Source organism: Meleagris gallopavo, chromosome 4, assembly GCF_905368555.1.
Source record: "Meleagris gallopavo chromosome 4, MGAL_WU_HG_1.1, whole genome shotgun sequence".
Taxonomy (NCBI): domain Eukaryota; kingdom Metazoa; phylum Chordata; class Aves; order Galliformes; family Phasianidae; genus Meleagris; species Meleagris gallopavo.
In genome coordinates, this window is record NC_139407.1 from 38,266,702 (window position 1) to 38,281,214 (window position 14,513).

General features: G+C 35.6%; 1 protein-coding gene across 15 annotated transcripts in view; it reads left to right on the forward strand.

Annotated features, from left to right (window-relative positions):
• BMPR1B (bone morphogenetic protein receptor type 1B) overlaps positions 1 to 14,513 on the forward strand; it is a 237,409-nt gene that overhangs the window by 51,919 nt on the left and 170,977 nt on the right. For all 15 annotated transcript variants that reach the window (XM_085222936.1, XM_085222927.1, XM_019614786.3 and 12 more), the window contains exon 2: positions 360 to 430. The gene's annotated coding sequence lies outside the window, so the exon portion shown is untranslated. The remainder of the gene's footprint in view (positions 1 to 359; positions 431 to 14,513) is intronic.

A 14,513-nucleotide genomic window follows, 5' to 3' on the forward strand; every position in this document is an offset into this window, starting at 1 on the left:
ATCACATTGTTTTGTTATTCCATGGCTCTTGTTAAGATGTGATGGAAACCTGTGTGGTCAAAGATTCCACAGCAGATTGCAGTGCTACTAGCTTCTATAAACTGCAATAACAAATAAAAGTGTAATAATTTTCCTCATGAAACAGTGTTGTTGAGTATTTTATTACCAGTTCACTGCCTCTTCAGGGGACATTTACCATGCAGTAAATACATGACTAATTATATACCATCAGTGGACTTTTTTTTCGGATATCATTACATTGTTACCTATCACAGCAGAATTGGAAGGTCTGTATTGTTTTGTAATGAATTAAATCTTCTTTAAGAATATCAGTAATCATTTAAATTCTTTGCCCACAGGGTGGAGTTCATTTCTTTTGTTCTTGGAAGTTGAATAGCAGAAAGGGACTTTTCAGCTTTTCCTGATAAAGGTAAGACAGCATCTATTGATATGATAAGACACTGTTCATTATCATGAGCTCATAGAAAGTTTGTCAATGGAGGGTTTGTTTATTTTGTGTTTTTTTTTTTTTTTTTTCTTTCTTCAAGTTCTGTGCTTTGTAGTAAGTTCGGTATGTGATAACATAAGTTGCATTGGGAATGGAATGTGTAATTTTACCACAGGTATCAGTAAAAGCTCTGAAGATAAGCAAGTACATATAGATCAACATGACAAAGTGGATAGCAATTTGTTCTACCACTGAAGCTTGTGACATTTTCCATGTGTTATTCAACTGGCCTGCCCAAACATTGTCCATAATACTTACACATATTCAGTAAGAACTCTTGAATAAATAAATAAGTAAAAAGAATTGTCCATGCCACTTCTCAAGGAAAATGTACCGACTTCCTCTACATTGCTGCATGAGAGCTAAAAGTTTTAAACCTATTTAAATTGAGATATTTCTTCGAAAATAAGTAGCAAATGCCTATCCCACTTCTTGTTATTGGAAATAGAGAAGAGGATAAAATTCTGGAAATCTCATCTGAGATGCTTTCCCCAATGATCTTTGCTTCTCATTGTGCTAAAATGTCTTTCTATAACTGCTACAGAACATGTTAGAAAGATTTAAAGGTGCAGAGTGTAACTTACATGCTAGCTGCACATTTTGATGCCAAAATTAGCGTAAAGCCATTGGCTTTCTTTATCTCCTTCTGGCAAATTTTGAAAGGTATCTATAGGTAAGTTTAATTTGGACAACTGCAAAGATTTGTGTCATCTATTTTAACAAAGACCACACGTGTAGCAGATTGATCATCTATGTGTCCTGCATGCTGTGCCATATAGGTAGGCCCTACAAATCTATTCAATTCTATTGCAAGTCTACTGTAATTTCTATTCAATGGGACTTGAATTCACACACAGCCATTTAGCAGTTATCATCTGATAGAGGCTGCAAACTCTGTCTGAATGTGGCAATATGTTAAAGGATAACAGAATTTTGTGTTTGTGCCTATATAGTTTTAACTTTTGAGATACTCTTATGGAAGTATTATACAGTGTTTTAGCAATAAAGCAGCATAATCGTGACACTGTGTATGAATGCAGCTTTATCAGTTTACACATGCTTACTGTACTATAGTCTGCATCTAGAAAGAGAGTGAGCTATAATCTTCATACCCTTGACGTTGTATAGGCTGGTAGACATTATGAGTTGTATTGCCTTCTTGCTTAGCAAAATATACAGAAAAACATATTTTTGGTATAAACATTTTCTTTCAGATTCTTTGACTGGTTTATGAAATAATGTTTTGTGATAATCTATTCCCTGATAATACAAAAAATTCTCTTGAGTTCAGTAAAATCCTTCAAATGTACCTTGGTGCAACTTTCCTCCCCTCCCCTTGCATCTCATGAAGCCGTTGCCCCTCATTTTGAAAGTTCACATTTTATCACTGTTCTTTTTTGTTTACTCAGTGTGCATAATCTCAGAGGCTAAACTGCTTTTGGGTGAATTCTGAATCAATCCTGAAAGGGGAGAGAAATTTTCCTGCTGAAGTGGTACATCTGTTGGAGGACTTATGGACCCTTAGTAAAGGAATCTGTTTCAGTGTTAGACTGCTAAAGATGCAAAGGGAAAAATTACTATCCTAACATACATAAAACTGTATTAATAATAATTTAGAGATAAATTAATATGATCTAAACTTAATCTCATTCTAGCAAAACCTATGTTGAAGGAAATGAGAATTTACTGGGTTAGGATCTAATTGAGTTTGTTTTTTTCTCTCTCTTTTTAATTTTTTTATTCTTCTCTGCATTGGAGAACTCATTTCAAATATATTTAAATATATATAATAGTACTGTATCTAATGTGTTAATTTGTTGGTTAGAGTCCAATGATTTTCTTCCCACTGTAAGACTCAAAGCCCCAAACTGTAATGAAACAGAATGCTCTTTTTTTTTTTTCCCATTGAATTGGAGTTATTCCTCCTTGGAGACTGCTCTATGGTTCTTGTGCATCCATTAAACATTTCCCGGTGATATCTGCAATAGGTTAGACCTAGCTCACTGCATTTCTTTCTGTATTTGGAAAAATTAGATATGTTTGCAGTTCCTGGAGTGTTTGGTTCCCTACAGGTGCACAAAGCAGCCTGTGCAACAGATTAGCAACTCTTTGCATGGACTTCGTTACTCTGTGGAAGTGTAGAAGCTAGGAGTTCATACTCCAAGCTTATCAGTAGACAACTTGGTTTGGGAATTGTACTTATTGATAGAAATTCCCAAATGTGATCAGTGGCAGATTTGGTTCTTGTCTGCAGTGAATCAATGCTCATGTAGATCTGTGCGAGGAATTTCAGCTGTACAAGGTAGAATCACTTAATAGTATCACTGAAAAAAAAGTACATTATAATTTATGAGCTCTCATAGTTCACTGTACCGTAACAATTCTTTTAGGTTAAATACTCTTGCAGTAGCTGCAGGTTTCACAAAGAAAAATATCTTAACTATGCCCTGCCTTCTACCTCTGGTCTGCTGCAAAAAGACTGTCGTTGAGTACTAAATTAATTCAGATTAATTTTTGACATTACATGCTTCCACATTATACGCTGGAAGTTTTAAACTCTAAGAATTGTGTATAACGATAGTACAAATACTTTGACAACTGACAGTGCAAGTGGACTGCAAATTCAGTTACGCTTTCTGCTGGGAGCAGTCCAAGTTAATGTTTTAGAATAGTATTATAACTCAAGTCTCAAGGAGACTGAGGGAGGAGGAGGGTCAGAAATTGTCCTTCATCTTCCCTATGTCTTTTCCTTCCCCCATATATAAGTAACTGTAATTTTTTTAATCATAATGTAGTTTAAGTGCAAATTTGACAGTCCTTCCCATGTGTGCCTTAATTCTTTTTTCCCTGACCTTTTTTAAAAGTCATGAACTTCTTGGGGCAGAAACAATCTTCATATTGGTCTGTTTTACAGCTGAACACAAAATTTTTTTGCTTGTTCTTCCCACTGAACAGGGCTGTGTCAGAAAGCAAAAGCTATCCCCAATAATAATATTTGTCTCAAAGAAGCTTGACCTTCTCTGTGATGTTATTGGAAACAAAATGCAGGAATGCATAATATCACAAACGGAGCAAGGAAAATATGAGCAGATCATTGATACTGCTCAAATGTTTGTTTTACTGGGGGAGCCTAACTTTCCAGGTAGTTAGACATTTTCTTGACTTGCTTATTTTGGATATTTTCACTAATTGATTGTAATCCAATTATCAAAGTATAATGCCAGGCCTCAGAAACAGACAGTACCTGCTGTTGAAAAGATTGCAACTCTTCCACTTAAGGAGCACTGAAAGACAAATGCTGTTTATACTTCATTTATTGCATATAGCTGACAGCAGGGTTGATGAATTGATGAAACATGCAGTGGCTAGGAACCATCTTTCTGAAAATGTTCTCAAAACTTTCAGATTATTAATAAATAGCTTAGTTGCATGTTATGATGCAACAGAGCAAGGCTGATCTGTCTGGAAAATTATGCAAAATAACATCTTGTTACCTTTCCTGTTCCACATTATACGTAAGTAGTTCATTTCAGATCACTGCTAAGCAACTTTCAGCTTGGAAATGTGAATGATATAAGGTATATGTCTTGAGGAATGTATTTGGTTAACATACATCTTTTTATCACGTTGTTGCTGGTTTTCTTTTGTGTCTAAAAGTCAGTTAGTACAGAAGGTGGAGTGAGGGAGAAGAGATATTACCCACAAGTTGAAAAACTGTGCTAGTGCGTGGTTCGCTATGTAGTACACCATGTGTAGTACAGATTCTTATATACAGTGCTTACTATTGACTCTTATGTTGGGTTAGAGAATGAATTAGCCCTGAGAAAACTCTGGAAAAATGGAGGAGTAATGCTTAACTTTAGCTAGTGAGGAGTAGGGAAGAGGAGTCAGATGCCTGCTGACAGGTGAGGTACAGGATTTGGGAAGGACCAAACTAATCTTAAGAGAACGCATGGCTCAGAGTGCTGTTTTAACAAGGGATGAAAAAGGGAAAGATGGGGGGTGAGTGGTATGATTTATTACTCAATTTGGAAGAACTGAAGCTTTGGGAAGGTTGGGAATGAGTTTTTCTTGAGGGAATCACACAGCGCATGGAAAAGTTGCTGTCCAAAGTATTGAGTTTGATGCGATCCAAAGGAAAAATCTTGTTCAGGTATTGCATTAAAAGATTAATTAGAAATAAAGTAAAACAAGGTGTTGTGGCAAGGGCAGGATAAGTTAATCTTTGTGACCTTGAGGTATCAAAAGTTGTATGTAAGTACAGGATCTAAAACCACCTTATCTTGGTACAGAAAGTATGATTTGCATCTTCCCTGGGCTTGAATTAAAAGGCAAACTTTTGTTAGGATGCCTAACAAGTTCTTGCCACTGGTAATAGAAACAAGCCTGTGATATTCTGTGGAACAGTGAATAATTTTCATTATGAATGCACATCTTGTGGGTCTGTGAAGTTGCACATCCACTTCTGGGAAGGTGATGGGTGGCAAGTTGAGAGTAAAATAGGAGGAAACTGTGTAAGAGTTGATTTTTGCTGACTAAACATATTTTAATTGGATTCCAGAATAACAATGTTAAAATATTGACAGTGTCAACCAATGCTGCTTACTGGAATAACAGAAATTACTTTGGAAATAAACTGATGGTTGCAGTTTCCTTTCTCCAACGATGACTACCTAATGCTCAAAAATTTAACGTCCTGTATCAAAATAGTAAAGTAGAAACACTGTGATAAGGTACTGATTTGAAATCAGTGGGACTGAAGGACACAATTAAAATAAATCACGTCGCTCTCCTGAATACTGGTAACTGAACTTTGAGTACGTTTCTAGGGAATGTATTTGCAGTGGTAGCACAGCCTTCCATTGTGTGATTGGGATGCTGAGGTATTTAACAGCCAAATTTGGCTTGAAATATTGCATGTTGATTATCACTGCTTTGCCTGGAGTTAAGTTACTTGGATAATATATTGCACAACCTATTGGCATGTTGAATGCATATGAGTGTTTCTGGAGGCGAACAAATGGGAATACTTATTTGCTAATCATGACGCAAAAAGAAAGGATTAAGCCTTCTGTAGAGATCAAACTGCTGCATTGAGAAAATCAAAGTCCACGTACATGAGCTAAACCATGTTTGACATGTTAGACTTTGATTTCTCCAGGAGACTTGCTATGGTATTTGGTTGTGTTTTTAAAAACCACAAGTGTAAATTAGAGCAAGCTAATTTTATAATTATTCCCCACAGACACGCAAGTAATTTAGTCTCAAACATGTTTATTTTATAAAGACACAATCATTCAAAAAAAGAAGTGCTGAGAAACCACAAGTGGTTTGAGGAATAGAGGCTTAGAGCTTTTGCAAACATGCGCGTGTTTAAAATGTGGTAGTATTTGTTTAAAAGCTGTGGAGTACTCTGTCTTTCTTTGTGGCTTTGTGACTGTCCTTAGGAGAGACTAAGAAACTGAGAGCTCAGGGGGTTGTTTTGGTGATGGCAACATTAGTCACTAATTTATGTTAAATTCCGGGAAAACACTCAGTTTTTCAGACTTAAGGAACTCAGAACATAATCATGTTAATTTAAGATGCTGCTGGAGCAGAGGCTGCTCGTGAGATCAAATTGAGAATGGGACTTAAAACATATTTTTTAAATCCTGATATTTGATAGATTGTTTGTTCTGAAGGAATAGGGATACCACTTGAATATAGATATATATACTTTTTCCTGTCTCAGTATCTTGAGGAAGTGACCACTGACAGAATTTGGAAAGGGCACCATACACAAGTGTGTTAAAATAAAGTTTATAAATTTAACCTGTATATAAATCTCTAGAAAGATGCTTAGACACGATACAGTGATCTTTATAATGATCACATTAACATGTTTAGTGACTCATATCAGTTCTCTGACAGATACGTAGACATGACTTAAAAGGAAACAAATATCTGATAATGAGAGAAGTTAAATGCCCTACACTGTCTTATGCAAGATATAATATGGTAATTTTTTTTTTAATTTTCAGTAGTACTAACAATAACAGTACAATTTAGAGATGACAAAGAGCTCTCAAAAGCTCTGCACTGAGAGCAGTAATCTTTTACCAGCTACTTATTATTTTCTTCTTTTACCAGCAAAGATTAAGGTAGCAACTTGAGTTTGGCTGCGTTGAGCTCTCAAAGGTGAATTTCAACTTGCTTCCCTTCTTTAAGATAGTTCTTAAATAAACCTAAATTCATATTTTTGTAAGTATTACTATTTTTTATTTTTATTTTTTTCATTTTGAGGGGAAAAAAAAGAGACCTCTGCTGGTTTTGGTGTGGTTATATATATGTATATATACAGGTTGTTCTAGGTATCTATACTTGCAGTTATTTTCTACGGTGCAGATACAAAACAGATGTCTAAGTACACCTAGGTAACAAACAGACTTTTTGCATTTCCTGTGTGAATTTTTAGAATCAAATAACTAATCCTAGATCAGGCAATGTATCATGTTTTAAATCCAAGTGTCTTGCTTCATACAATTCTGGAATAAGTTATCTAGCTGTATTTGAGGTCTATTGCAGCTGGAACTGGTATTTAAATCTTTATTACTAGGTTATTTTTGAAAGGCCTTCTGGAATCAGGCACCACATTTTTCAATAATGGGATTTAGGACTATAACTTCATATAAGCTTGTAAAATTTCAAGCCCTGTTCAAAATAAGATATTGGAGTTGGGAAGCCAAGGTAACTTGAATTACAAAAAACAAACAAACAAAAAAAGTTAGTAAAATTAAATAGTAGACCTCTCTAGCAATTTCCTTAATTTTAGTACAAAATGGTTGCAAGTATTTTCCAAATGTATCAGTTGGTTTCTTAAGTCAGTATTTATTTTCAGTCTTTCAGTTAGGAGAATTCATTCACTTCAGATAACTTTAGAATCTGTATAACATAGTAAAATATATTTAGAACTTTCTGAATTTCTATATAACTTTCTTAATACTTTAGGTTCATTAGTTTTGTGAAAAGTACCAGTTTCACAGCTGCAGTGAAAAATCAGATATTTAACTTAAGAAATATAGTCCTAATGAGAATAGAGCTGAGTGGATTGAGGAAAGGAATTCTTTTAAATTTTCATGTCAGACTTCTGCATGAACTTATTTTGTTCTGATCTGCAATGTTTTAATACTGGTCCCCAAGTTACCAAACTAATCTAAAACAGGGACTCCAAACCTTGGTCTTTGGTCAAAAGTCCAAATCATTGCTCTTTGCCCAATAGTTATGCCTTCATATTTACATTTCCCATCAGCAAATGTGTGTTTTAAATCACTGAGTGCAGGTTTCAAGATTTCATCCTAAATTTGAGAACCTTATGCAGCAGAGATTCTGTGTGCTGTATCCTCAGTCAGAATGAAGACTCCCATTGGTGCCAGTTGGTGAGAGCCTTTGCTGGCAATTCTCCTCTATTATGTCATTTTGTTATGTTATGCTATGAACATGATTTTGTGGTTTTAGTCCCTAAAGTCCCTAAAATCCTGCTTTTTAGCTTTTGCAGGAATATGTGTGAGATGTAATTTCAAAGTTATAATGCAGGTGCACCATTTCACAGTTTCCATCTAAAAAAATATTCACAACTAATGTATTTGTTCACAACTGAATATAAAATCCTCAAATGTCTTCATCTTCAAATTGGTATTTTACTTTTAATAGTTACCTAAATTAAGTGCTGTTTATGCATATTTCGTATCAGTTTTAATGTTAAATATTTATGCATTTAGTTTTCTGTTTTTTTATCTGCAACATTGGTTTTATTCATTTTGATTTAAAATATTTTATGCCTCTAATTTATCTTATGGTTCTTGAGTTTAGATGTTGGGCATACAGTTTTTGGAATATCAACTTTGACAGGTGGGAATTAATGTTCCATAAAGTCTTTGTAGTTCTTTGTTGTGCAAGGAAGATGTAACAGGTGACTTTTTTTTTTTTTGACTTGAGTGACTTTTCAGCTGTATTTAGCCATTTATGTTTATTATAAATGTCATCATTCACCATAAAAAATAAATATAATGAACATTGGAAGGACGTAACAGAAACTTTCATTATTTTGTAATGAAACTAAGCGTTATATTTTTAAAACAGTAACAATCACACAAAGCCTATGAGTAAAATTATTCAGCATATATTTCTAGCACTTATAGGCATATGAATAATTGCACTAGACACTAGTGCTACGAAGGAGAAAAAGTAAGAATCTTAGCAGATGTGGTACCTTGTGAAGAGAGCCTCAGGGCCTTAAGTAGACATTTTGCACTTCCTTTTAGTTTCATATAGCCATTCAGTGTGGGAATTCTTGTTCCCATTTTTTTTTTTTTTTTGCATGACCACCCTTCAGTGTTTTTAAATTGTAAACATAGTAAGATTTTGCTACAAAGACCACCTAGAGAACATCTTTTATGAAGTTCCTAACATTGAATGTGAGAAAATAAGGTTATTGATGGCTGAAAGGAGAGGGAGGGAGAAAGAAAAAAGGACTAAACCACTAGCTATTCCTATGAGAATTCCTAGCTCTGTCAATACAAAGATACAAACATAAGTATGCATGCTGGATCTTTTGGCAGAATGAAGAACACTCAGCAATAGGAGGTGGTAGGTACAGAGACCTAGGAAGCTATTTCCATAATTCCATGAATTAAAAAATTATACATGGACTAAAAATGCTTGTAAGTGACATAAACTTTTACAAAACTCTAAAGAAATAAATTTTATTTTAAAGGTATTTCATTCTAGTTGTATTTAATGATACTTTATAGGTGTTGCATTTCTAGTAGTGCAAAATATATTATCTCTGTAATGACTCTATCTGAATGTATACTCAAAGAACTTTTTATTCAGTTTTTCCCCATTAGTCTATATGCAGTTAAAAGCTACAATTAAAATGTCATCTCAGATATTTGAGCATTGAATTTGTTCAAGGTTTTCAGATCTGTGTCCAAAAGATTTAAAAAAAAAAAAAAAAAAAAAAGTGAGAAAATGATTATATAGTACTTCAAATGCAGTGCATGCTCCTGTTTGGCTGCCAAAATTACCCTTATTTAAAATGATAGAGATTTACAGCACTTGTGTGTGTGGTGGACAAATGAAAATGAAAATGTAATTGCAAACACTCATCAAAACCTCCAGCTTTCAGATAGCTTCAGTTGAAGTACAGTTTATTATGAAGTGACGCAGTAAAGCTGGTAGGATTTTGCCAAACCTATGCTAGAACTAAATGAGTTACAAGTAGGAGGTTAAAGGCCCAATCTGTACTGTACTGGGTTAAACTGGAAATTTCCCATTGGCTCTAAGACTTTAACAGTAGCCAAGAGACTTTGACTGTATGATGTCATGACTTTTTTAAAAAATCAGTAATTATTAGAATTATTATTTTATTCACATATGTTAAAATAAGAATGAATTATTATTTTTAGGGATGGACCTTATCAGTGTTTACAAATACCTGAAGGGAGGGTCCAAATTGTACAGTGCCAAGTTCTCTTCATTGGACAAGAGGCAGTGGGCATAAACTGGGACACAGGAGGTTTCTTCTAAATACCATATAGCACTTCTGTGCTTATGGAACACTGGCACAGGTGCCCAGAGAGTCTGTGGAGTCTCCTCCTTGGATTTTGTCAGCTTTGCTGGAACACACTATGCGGTATTTATAGCAGCCCTACACCAGAAGCAGGAAGAAAGATGATACGTGATCTGGCATCTACCAAGATAAAATTTCTTTTTCAGAATCCTAAAATGTATTTGTAACAGAAGAATGGCTTTGTACCTCTTCTGCTTTTTTGTGCTATGAAGTTTTTGCAACCTTTGTAGAGTAACTGGGCAACGTGAAGCTGCAGTTACCATCTCAATGAGCCATGGCTTAAGACCATTTGTACTACACACTGAATATTAATATATCAATTTGATATTAAATATGTGAACAGTGTTGAAGTAAGTTTGTCAGCTAGCAGTTGTCAGGGTACAGTTTGAGATTTTTCCCCTCTCATTACAGTAAAGATGAAGTTTTTCTCACTTTTTAATGAGGGACAGCTTTCTTTTCTCCTTTTTCACAACCTCTTCTTCAACACCAATCTTGCTGTCCTTAGTTGTCATTATGTAAACATTTTTTGTAAATGGGAGTCAGACTGTAAGATAAATTTCCATTTAAAAACATAATCATTTTTTCAATATTTTATTGCATTTTCTGTCTATCTATTTATGTCAGATAATGGTGCATTAGGAAATGCTATTAGCAAAGTTAAAAGTTTTCTCCTTTGCTTTCATTTTATTTTAAACATCAGTGTTTTTAAATTTCAGTCAATTTTTGGGCTTCTTGCAGTAGATGTGGGATTGGTGAAGATTGTTGAATGTAAATGCAGGGTGTTTAAAAGAGTTTAACTCTAAGAAAAAAAAGGTGATCATGTGGAAAATGTAATCTTGAGAAAATGAGAAAATTATGAGAGGAAAAATAATTGTCATGTTCCAAATGCATGTGTATGTGCACACGCATTTCTTCCATGTATAATCACATTACAGTCCAGGCTAAAGTGAACAGAACAGTCTATGTAGATTTTAGTAAGTGATCCCCGCAAACTGGAATGTAGGATGTGAAAAGCTCTGCTGAACATCAATTGGTTTATCTTTTATAAAATTCTATCAATAAATACACTTAAAAATAAGCTCTCCAGGATTTACATTTATGTGTAGTTGCAGTACTGTCAAGAATTTCAGAGTATTCTCTTGTCTTGACTTTGAACTTTTGAAGCCTTTGCTCAGATATAGTTATCGTTTATATTTGTGAATTTGGCAGCCAAATACCCACTGGTGACAGTTTTCATCAAAGAAATCCAGACCAAATGTGCAGATTTAAAACAGTTTATAAAGCACATTTATCTACTTTGGACCCATTTATTCATGCAATAATTACTCATAAAGGGTTTTGCACAGCTGTTTTTTACAGTTTTGCTGTTGTTCATAAATAGCAGTCAGATTGGCAGGAGAGGATTTTGTAGGCTCTTTTGGCAGTATGACCACAAGTAGGCAACATCAGTGCTCAGGCAGGAGAATTTGATGCACAAGATAAACCCTGTATAAACTAACAAGCATATCCCTTGGCTGTATGAAAGAAGATGACAGCTGTAAGGTCACATTAAAGTTCTGAATTGTTTAGGAAAGCTGATGTCTTCCAGCTGGGAAACATCACACAGACAGTTCAGAATACACCAAAGTTTTGTTTTAACAGAAACACAGAAAGCCAACCTGGGTAACTTATCTGCTGTGTTCCCTTGAGCCAGTTCTTCAGAAAGGAGAGTAAGGTCTCTCATTAGTCATTGTTGCCACTTGTGAGTTATTAATTTATTATGCTCTTTTATGTCTGTATGTATTTTAGTAAATAGTGCTTAGATTAAAGTTAAGTGTATGTATTTGTAAAACCAGATGGATTGGACTTTCAGGGAAAGTTAAGCTTTTTGCCTCTTAGTAAGGCTGGTACCATTCATATATGTGTAAAACAACTCTCCTTCCCTGCTTTCCGTGACAGGTTTGGTAGAGCTAGAAGCAAGACTAATGGTTGATGATAAGAGCAAGTTGCAGAAACTCAAATTCCTTTTTTTTGGCATTTTTATTAACAAATCAAGAGCCCACGTGTACTGGATAACTTCAGTAGAACTTGGTAGAAATTCATATATCTGCCTTTGTTCTTGCAAAAAGGCTTCCGCAGTGTCCTGTCCCAGAGCTGTGGGTATACAGTCATGGAGTGGTTAGAAGAGTGTTGCATGAGAACTGAAGGATCATAACATGTACATTTAGCATAGTTGCTTTACTAAGTGTGCTTTCTGCTTTTGATCCCAATACAGTGTGTCTTTGTGTTGATATAAACAGGAACCCAGGAAATAGACGTGCTGCATATTCAACTTGTCCAAAACTCGTGAATGCAGCTGTGTCCTTAATTTAGCAAAGTGAGCTGGGATGCAGGAACAGGCACTGCTTGAATAGTAGGTGAGTGAACTCAGCTTTTTGGAAGGTCATTAGCCTAATCCAGTGCCTGATTTAGTGGTATCCAATCCTGTCCATGGCAGGGGGTTGTAACTAGAATGTCTTTGTGGTCTCTTCCAACCCAAGTCATTCTATGATTCTATGATAAGATAGGTACATTTCAAAGTTTCAGGTGAGCTTTTCATTTGACTTGTCTTTAGATCAATCAAATACATTCTCTTGCTGCTGTGGTTTGTCTAGGAGTACTGTAGTTAAAGGTCTGATTTCATTGTGCCTTAGGCAACTGCTTTACTATTTTTGAAGTCTTGGATTCAGTCAAAAATGGAGGGGGGAAAAAAAAAAAAAAGACCAGGAAATCTCACTATGGATTTTGATATTTTTCAGTGACTCCAGGCAAGCAAAGTGATGACATAAAATTAAGATGCATATTTAGGTTAGTGCTTTGGCTATGCTAACAAGGCAAATATAATAATTAGATAAAATTCTGTTTTAATTTTTCTTTTGGTTTCTCATTAGGTTTTGCCTTTGGGTATAGTCAGCTGCAGCATGATTTTACAATTTATCATGTTGAAAAAGATTCAAGCTTTGGCATGAATAGCCTTCTGGAAGAGTGAAGGCTCTCTGGGAAGGGTGGGTCCTTGAAGAAGGAGCTCCAGAAACAACCCGACCTGCAGAAAACTTGGCCTGCTAATATAGTGTTACCCTTCGCATGCTGTCTCTTGACTCTTGACTAATCTGAACTCCAGCATTTCTTTGGAAGTTATCTTGTTCTCTTCAGACGCAGTTTTGCTTGACCAAGGGGGACCAATGGAGGTGTCTCAGCATAGCAGTATTTTAGTAGTTTCTACAGCAGTTCTATAAGGAGGAGGGTGAAAGCTTCCTGGAAAGAAGAGGAAGCTTTCGAAAGCATGCATGGAGGTGGAAAGTGCCCTGGAAGGTGACCTCCATCAGACCGTTTAACATTGCAGCCACTGGGGTTACCTTCTATGGATATAAGCTGTAAATAATAAATAAATAGCCATAGTAATGGGTTATTAGTTTTTCACCCTTTGCTCTTTAAGAGAAAAATTCATCTGAGGCGTAGTTGCAGTATTGCTACTAAGCAATACCAAGGATCTGTTCTTTTTTATTTTTTTTATTTTTTAAATGTCAAAAAAGGAAGATTCTGGTGCTGCCAGTGAACATGACATATAGAGCAGGGGGAGAAGAAAAGCCCATTAGATACACCATGGAGATTTTTTCCCTTCAGCCTTTGCCTAGAACAACTGTGAAGTGGACTTTCCATTCTCAGGTCCCTTGTCATTGTAGGTATCTGAAGGCTGTAAAGTGGCAGCTGGAAAAGTGAATTTAGTTTCACTACTTTGTCCGTGAACATGGAGCCTCATGAGCAGCAGTGACTGCTACCATTGTTGATCCCGCTGATCAGCTCCGTTGCCACATGAAGAGTTTTTCTGTCTGAAGCCTGTGAGGTTGGTGGTTGAAGCTGAAGAAATCTGAGAAGAAAAGAGGGTCATCTAGCAAGTAACACATGGTTATTATTTTAAAGATAGGCCAATAAATAAATAGATATCTACCAAACATACAGTGCTGGCAGAGAAGGAAGGATTTTTTTTGGGGGTGGAGGCATCTAAAGGGAAAAAAGGTGGAAAGAGAAATGAAAATAGAGATGAAAAAAGAGAAAAGTTATTGTGGCTTTTTCATTTCCCACTTAATCACAGTCATATGTCAGGCTGCTTGAAATGAGGAGGAAGGGAGGGAAGGCTGTTGAAATCTGCAACGTGCTGGAATTTGATGAGTGCGTGGTCTGCTGTGGTAACTCCTGTGGCTTGATTCTGCCCTGATGAATGGAGCCTTTCCAGAGCTGCCAAGCCCAAAGCAAATGTGGTCAGGGATTTATTATGAAATATACCGAGCTTTGGCATGGGGCTAATTGTGTATAACAAGAAACGTGCTGGAAACTCAGACCTGAAAGGTGACAAATGCAGAAAGTATTCTATATCTG